Below are 7289 nucleotides of genomic sequence, written 5' to 3'. Positions count from 1 at the left end.
AAACATCCTTTGTGATGATGAATGCCATGCCATTACTCTTCAAATTGTCATTCCTGGCATAGTAGGTCATATGGTTGTCTGATTCAAAATGGCCAAAACCAGTCCATTTCAGCTAACTAATGCCTACGATATCAATCTTTATGCATTCCATTTCATTTTTGAAAACTTCTATTTTTCCTTGATTCATACTTCATACATTCCATGTTCTGATTATTAATGGATGTTTGTAGCTATTTCTCCCCAATTTGGGTTGTGCCACATCAGCAAATGGAGGTCTGGAAAGCTTTACCTTACCCATATGAGTAAGGCTGCTTTTACTCTGATGATGCAGCTGTTTCCCAGTCCTATTTTGAGAGGCTTCTAATCTAAGTGATTCATCCTTCTCTTCTTCACTGGAAGATGTTTCCTGAGTATTCATAAAGTTGTGCTGTAATGTATCAAACAGTGTTTCTCTGCTATTCATAAGGTTTTCCCTGGCCAGTTCTTTGAGATGTGGATGGCCTCTTCCTTCTTCCTGTTCTGTCTCAGTCTGCAAGCCATGCTGATACCTGTGTACCATGTGCACCCCACTGGATTTGAAACGCCAGTAGCACAGCCTCAAGACTCACAGAAACACATCACCACAGTAGGACAAACCAGTAGACAAGTTTGTCTCCCTTAGCTGTTTGAGGTCTCTTATACCTTACATATTGTAGTGCTAACAATTTGCAAATATTTTCACCTAATTTGTAACTTATCCTTTGGTCCTCTTAACAGGATATCTAACACAGAAATTTTATAAGTTTTGATATGGGTCAATTGATAAATTTTTACTTTTATGTACAGTTTCCTCATGATCACAATTAGGTGCTCCCATTCTTTGCAATGTTATACATAATCTGTTAAGATCCACACAGTCGAATGCTTTTACATGGTCAATAGAACATAGGTAACCATCTTTCTGGTAGTCTTTTCTTACAGCCAATATCCTCCTGACATCAGCAATGATATTCCTCATTCCATGCCCTCTTCTGAATCCAGCCTGAATTTCTGGAATTTCCCTGTCACTTACTGCTGCAACTGTTTTTGAATCATCTTCAGCAAAATTTCACTTGCATGTGATATGATATTGTTCAATAATTTCCATATTTTGTTGGATCACCTTTCTTTAGAATGGGCACAAATATGGATCTCTTCCAGTCAGTTGGTCAGGGAGTTCTCCTCCAAATTCTTGGCATAAATGAGTCAGTGCTTTTATGCTGCATTGATTTTTTGAAACATCTCAATGGGTATTCTGTTATTTCCTGGAGTCTTGTTTTTTGCCAATTTGTTCGGTACAGTTTGGACTTCTTGATAATTTGCTACCTCTTGAAATGCTTGAATGCTGACCAATTCTTTTTGGTACAGTGACTCTTCATATATCGTCCATTTTCATTTGATGCTTGCTGCATTGTTCAACTATTTTCCCCATAGAATCCTTCAACATTACAGTCCGATGCTGAATTTTTCTTCACTTCTTTCTGCTTGAGAAATTCTGAGTGTGTGCTTCCCTTTTGATTTTCTAATTCCAGGTCTTTGTGAGCAAATGCTTTGCTTTGTCTTCTCAAACTGCCCATTGAAATCTGTTTAATGTTTTTCATCATTTCTTCTGCTTGCTTTAGCTACTCTCTGTTCAAAAGCAAGTTTCACAGTGTCTTCTATCATCCATTTTGATCTTTTCTTCCTTTGCTATATTTAATGACATTTTGCTTTCTTCATGTATGATGTTCTTGATGTCATCCCACAACTTATCTGGTCTTTTGTCATTGGTGTTCAGTGTGTCAAATCTATCCTTCAGATGGTCTCTAAATTCAAGTGGGATACAATCATGGTTGTATTTTGGCTCTCATGGACTTGTTCTAATTTTCTTCAGTTTGAACTTAAACTTCCATACAAGAAATTGATCATCTGTTCCACAGTCAGTTCCTGGCCTTGTTTTGACTGATTATATTGAGCTTCTCCATTTCCTCTTTCCACAGATGTAGTCTATTTGGTTCCTGTGTATTCTATCTGTTGAAGTCATCATATAAAGTTGCCATTTATGTTGTTAAAAATGTATTTGCAATGAATAAGTCATTGGTCCTCCAAAATTGTGTCATGGGATCTCCAGTGTCATTTCTATCACCAAGGCCATATTTTCCAACTGCTAATGCTGCTTCTTTGTTTGTATCTTTTGCATTCCAATAATCAGTAATTAGTAATACATCCTGATTGCATTTTTGGTCATTTTCAGAGTGCAGAAGTTGGTAATAATCTCAATCCCTTCATCTTTGGCATTAGTGGTTGGTGCATAAATTTGAATAATAGTAATATATTCCCTGGAGAAAGATATCATGCTTGGTAAAGTGAAGGGTCAGTGAAAAAGGGGAAGGCCCTCAACACGATGGATTAACACAGTGGCTGCAACGATGGGCTCAGGTATAGCAAAGATTGTGAGGCTGGCATAGGACTGGGCAGTGTTTCATTCTGTTGTACGTAGTGTTGCTATGAGTTGGAGCCAACTTGACAGCACCTAACAACAACAACACTAACTAGTCTTCCTTGTAGACATGTGGATATTATCCACCCAGGGACAACATTGTACTTCTACTTTTTGGCAATGAATGTGATGCCATTTCTCTTCAATTTGTCATTCCTGGCATAGTAGAACATACAGCTGTCTGATTCAAAATGGCCAATACCAGCCTAAGACATCTGACTGCTAATCGGAAGTTTGATAGTTCAAACCTACCAGCCACTCCACAGAAGCAAGACTGGGAGATTTACTTCCGTAAAGATTTACTACTTCGGAAATCCAGTGGGGATCACTATGAGTTGGAATCAACTCAGTGGCAGTGGGTTTGGTGTTTTGGTAATGCCTAAGATATCAATCCTTATGCGTTACATTTCACTTTTTGATAGCTTTCAATTTTCCTAGATTAATACTTTGTACATTCTACATTCAGATTATTGATGAATATTTGCAGCTGTTTCTTCACATTTTGAGTCATGCCCCATCAGCTAATGAATTCCCCAAAATATTTACTCCATCCACATCATTAAGGTCAACTCTACTTTGAAGAAGAAACTCTTCCCCAGACATATTTTGAGTGCCTTCCAACCAGAGTTACACATCTCCTGGCACTTTTTCAGACATGTTTCATGGCTACTCATAACATTTCAAGTTGTTCAGCTTGTTGGCCTATTATTTAGCTGAAATTAGCCATTAGGAGTGAGTCCAATTCTAGGCCCAGAGTGACTAGGGCCCATAGTCTAAGGGGTTTCACCATTCTCTATCCAAACATTAATCCTGGTCTTCATTATGTTTTTGAACTTTGTTCCACATTTTTCTCCCACTCTGTCCAGGATCTCCAATTTTGATTCCTTTCCAAGTGGTTGGCATAGTTAGCTAGGCACCATCAAATTCTGGTCTCAGGGTCATGTAGGCTGAGGGATCAATGACCTATTCACTCCTTGGACTACTTGTATGCATGCATCTTTGATTTCTTCACTCATCTTTGCTCCAGATGAGGAGAGACCAGTATTTGCACCTTACATGGCTGTTTGCCATCTTTTAAGACCTCAGTTGCTACTCGTCAAAGCAGGATGTAGAATAATGTTTTTTTTGTGTGCTGTGTTGTGCCATTTGAACTTGATGTCCCCTGTGACCATGTTTCTGAACCCACAGACCCAGGGACTTACTTCCTTAAGGTTCTTGGCTTTGGCTCAGAGGTTATCCAAACTTTGTCCCTTTTTAGCTCTATAATATAAGTGAACATTTTTATAGCACATACAAATATGCATGTAAGGAATATCATCTGCCAAACATATATATAATCATGGTTATATTCCTGTTCACGTACCCACACCATACTATTTATTTCCCATTTAATGTGTTCCAACTCTTTGTCAAAGATCAGCTGTCCATAAGTGGATAGATCTATTTCTGAAACTTTATTCTGTTCCACTGGTCTATGTGTATATTGTTGTATCAATACTAGGCTGTTTTGACTACTGTGGCTGTATAGTAGGTTTTGAGATGGGGCAATGTGCGACCTCTTACTTTGGCTTCCTTCTTCAGTAGTGCTTTGCTTATCCAATCTCTCTCTCCCTTCCATATAAAATTAGTTATCATTTTTTCCATGTCCTTAAAGAATGTTGATAGAATTTGGATTGGGATTGCATTGAATCTATAGATAGCTTTGAGTAGTATTGACATTTTCACAATGTTCAATCTTCCTATCCACAAGCATTGTATGCTCTTTCATTTATATAGATATCTTATAGTTTCTTGTAGAAGCATTTTGTAGTTTTCTTTATATGTCTTTTGTGTCCCTGGTAAGATTTATTGCTAAGTATTTTATCTTTTTGGTAACTATTGTAAATAATATTCTTCCTTATTTCCTTTTTTAGGGATCTTGTTCTTGATGTAGAAGAATCCACTTGATTTTTGTATGTTGATCTCGTATCCTGCTACTTTGCTGAATCTATCAATCAGTTCCAGTTTTCTTACTGAGTCTCTTGGTTTTCCTATGTATAGGACTATGCCACCTGCAAAGAGAAATAATTTTACTTCTTCCTTGTCAATTTGGATGCCTTTTATTTCTCTTCCTTGCCTTATTGGCCTGGATGGACTTCCAATACAATGTTGAATAGAAGTGGGGATAGGGGGCATTCTTGTATGGTTCTTGTTTGCAAAGGGAGGGAAATGAGTCTCTCTCCATTGAGAATAATGTTGGCTGTTGATTTTTTGTGTATGTCCTTTATTATGTTGAGAAATTTCCCTTGTAATAATATTTTGCTGACAGTTTTTATCAGGAATGGGTTTTGGGTTTCATCAAATGCCTTTTTCTGCATTTATTGATATGATCATGTGATACTTTTCCTTTGTTTAATTCATGTGATGGATTGAATTGATTGGTTTTCTAATGTTGAACCATCATCGCATACTTGGTATGAATTCCACTTGCTTATGTTGTTGTTGTTGTTTTGTGCTGTCGAGTCGAACCCGACTCATAGCGACCCCTCCTTGGGTTTCTGAGGCAGTATCACTATGGAAGTAGATTGCCCCATCTTCCTTCCGAGGAGTGGCTGGTAGGTTTGAACCGTCAGCCTTCTGGTTAGCAGTCAAGTGCCTTAGGCACTATGCTATCAGAGCTCCCTCTGCTTGCTTATAGTCTATTATTATTATTATTATTATTGATATGGTATTGACTAGTATTTTGTTGAAGATTTTTGCATCTATATTCATAAGAGATACTGGTTTATAGTTTTCCTTATTAGTGGTATCTTTACCTGGTTTTGGTACCAGAGTTGTGCTTGCTGTATAGAAAAAATTTGGGAGTATTCTATCTTGTTCTACATTCTGGGATAGTTTGAGTAGAATAGGTGTCAGCTCTTCTCTGAGCATTTTGTAGATAAAAAGTCTGGGCTAGGACTGTTTTTGTGGAGGGAAAGTTGTTTTTTTTTTTTCTTTTTTTTCATGACCCACTTTATTTCTTCTTTTGTTATTGGTCTGTTGAAATTTTTTACCTCAGTCTGTATTCATTTAGGTAGGTCATGTATTTCTGGAAATTTGTGCATTTCTTCTATGTTTTAGAATTTCTTGGAGTATAGTTCTTCATGGTAATCTGGTATTATCCTTTTTATTTTGGTTGGTTCTGTTGTGATGTCATTCATTTCGTTTATTATTTGTGTTATTTGTGTCTGCTCTTTCTTTTCTTTAGTTAAATTTGCCAGAAGTTCATCAATTTTGTTAATCTCTTTGAAGAACAAGGTTTTAGTCTTATTAATTTTTCTATTGTTTTTCTGTTCTCTGCTTTGTTTATTTCTGCTCTGTCTTTATTATTTCCTTTCTGTAGCCTTCTTTTTTTCTAAATGTTGGAGTTGAATTAAGCTTTTTTTTTTTTTTTGATGTGTGTATTTATTGCTATAAATTGATGTCTCAGTACTGTTTTTACCGTGTCCCAAAGGTTTTGGTATGTAGTGTATCTATTCTTTGTTTCTAAGAATATATATAGTTTTAAATTTCATTTTTTATTCTGTTATCCAGTAGTTCTTGAGCAATATATTATTCAGTTTTCAGGTGTTTGTTTTTTTTTCTGGTCTTCCTGTTATTGATTTCTAATTTTATACATTGTGATCTGACAAGATGCTTTGCAGTATTTCAATGTTATTAAATTTCTCGAGGCTTGTTTTGTGGTCTAACATGTAGTCTATTTGGAGAATGATCCATGTTCACTAGAAAAGAATATGTATTGTGGTTTTGTTGGGTGGAGTGTATATGTCTATGAGGTCAAGTTGATTGTGTTTTTGAGATCTACTATATCATTGTTGATTTTTTTTTTTTTCTAATTTTTCTGTCCTTCATCATAGTGATATATTGAAGCCTCCTACTTGTTCTTGTAGTTATGTGCTGTTGAGTTGGACCTGACTCATAGCCACCCCTCTTGGGTTTCCAAGGCAGTATCCACAGAAGTAGATTGCCCCATATTCCTTCCAAGGAGTGGCTGGTAGGTTTGAGCCACTAGCCTTCTGGTTAGACATCAAGTGTCTTAGGCACTATGCTATCAAAGCCTCCTACTACTATTGTAGAATTGTCTGTTTCTCTTTTCAATTCAGTTAATATTTGCTTTGTGTAATTTGGAGCTCTTCCATTAGGTGCATATTTATTATTATAGATAATTATTATGGTTATGTCCTTTTCACTAATTGACCATTTTATCATCATATAATGCCCTTCCTGTCCCCTAATTTTGATTTCATTCTTCAAGTCTATTTTATCAGAAATTAATCCGGTCACTGTCTAATTTTTTATGGTTATCATTAACTTGATGGATTTCTTTCCATCCCTTAATTTTAAATTTATTTTTATCTTTGTGTCTAAGGTGAGTCTCTTGCAGGCAGGGTATTGATAAGTCTTGTATTTAATCCATTCTGCCATTCTCTTTCTTTTGACTAGTTAATTTAATCCATTCACATTCAGTATAATTACTGATGCATATGTGAATTTACTGCTATTATTCTTTTGTGTTTTTCATTGTGGTGTTAATGGTTTCTTTGTTCTGAATATTTTTCTGTGCTGAGTCTTTTTTTTTTTTTTAAATCAGGTTTTCTTTTCCTTTTATTCATTGTTGATTTTGTATAGTGGCGTAGTGTCTAAGGCACTTGACTCCTAACCAAAAGGTTGGTGGTTCAAACCTACCAGCCACTCCTCAGAAGAAAGGATGGTCAATCTACTTCCATAGTGATACTGCCTCAGAAACCCAAGGAGGGGTCACTATGAGTCAGAG

The sequence above is a fragment of the Orycteropus afer genome, unplaced genomic scaffold, assembly GCF_000298275.1.
Source record: "Orycteropus afer afer isolate SDZICR_OR568_19922 unplaced genomic scaffold, OryAfe1.0 scaffold00022, whole genome shotgun sequence".
Lineage (NCBI taxonomy): Eukaryota > Metazoa > Chordata > Mammalia > Tubulidentata > Orycteropodidae > Orycteropus > Orycteropus afer.
Note: the sequence above shows the minus strand (reverse complement) of the source record.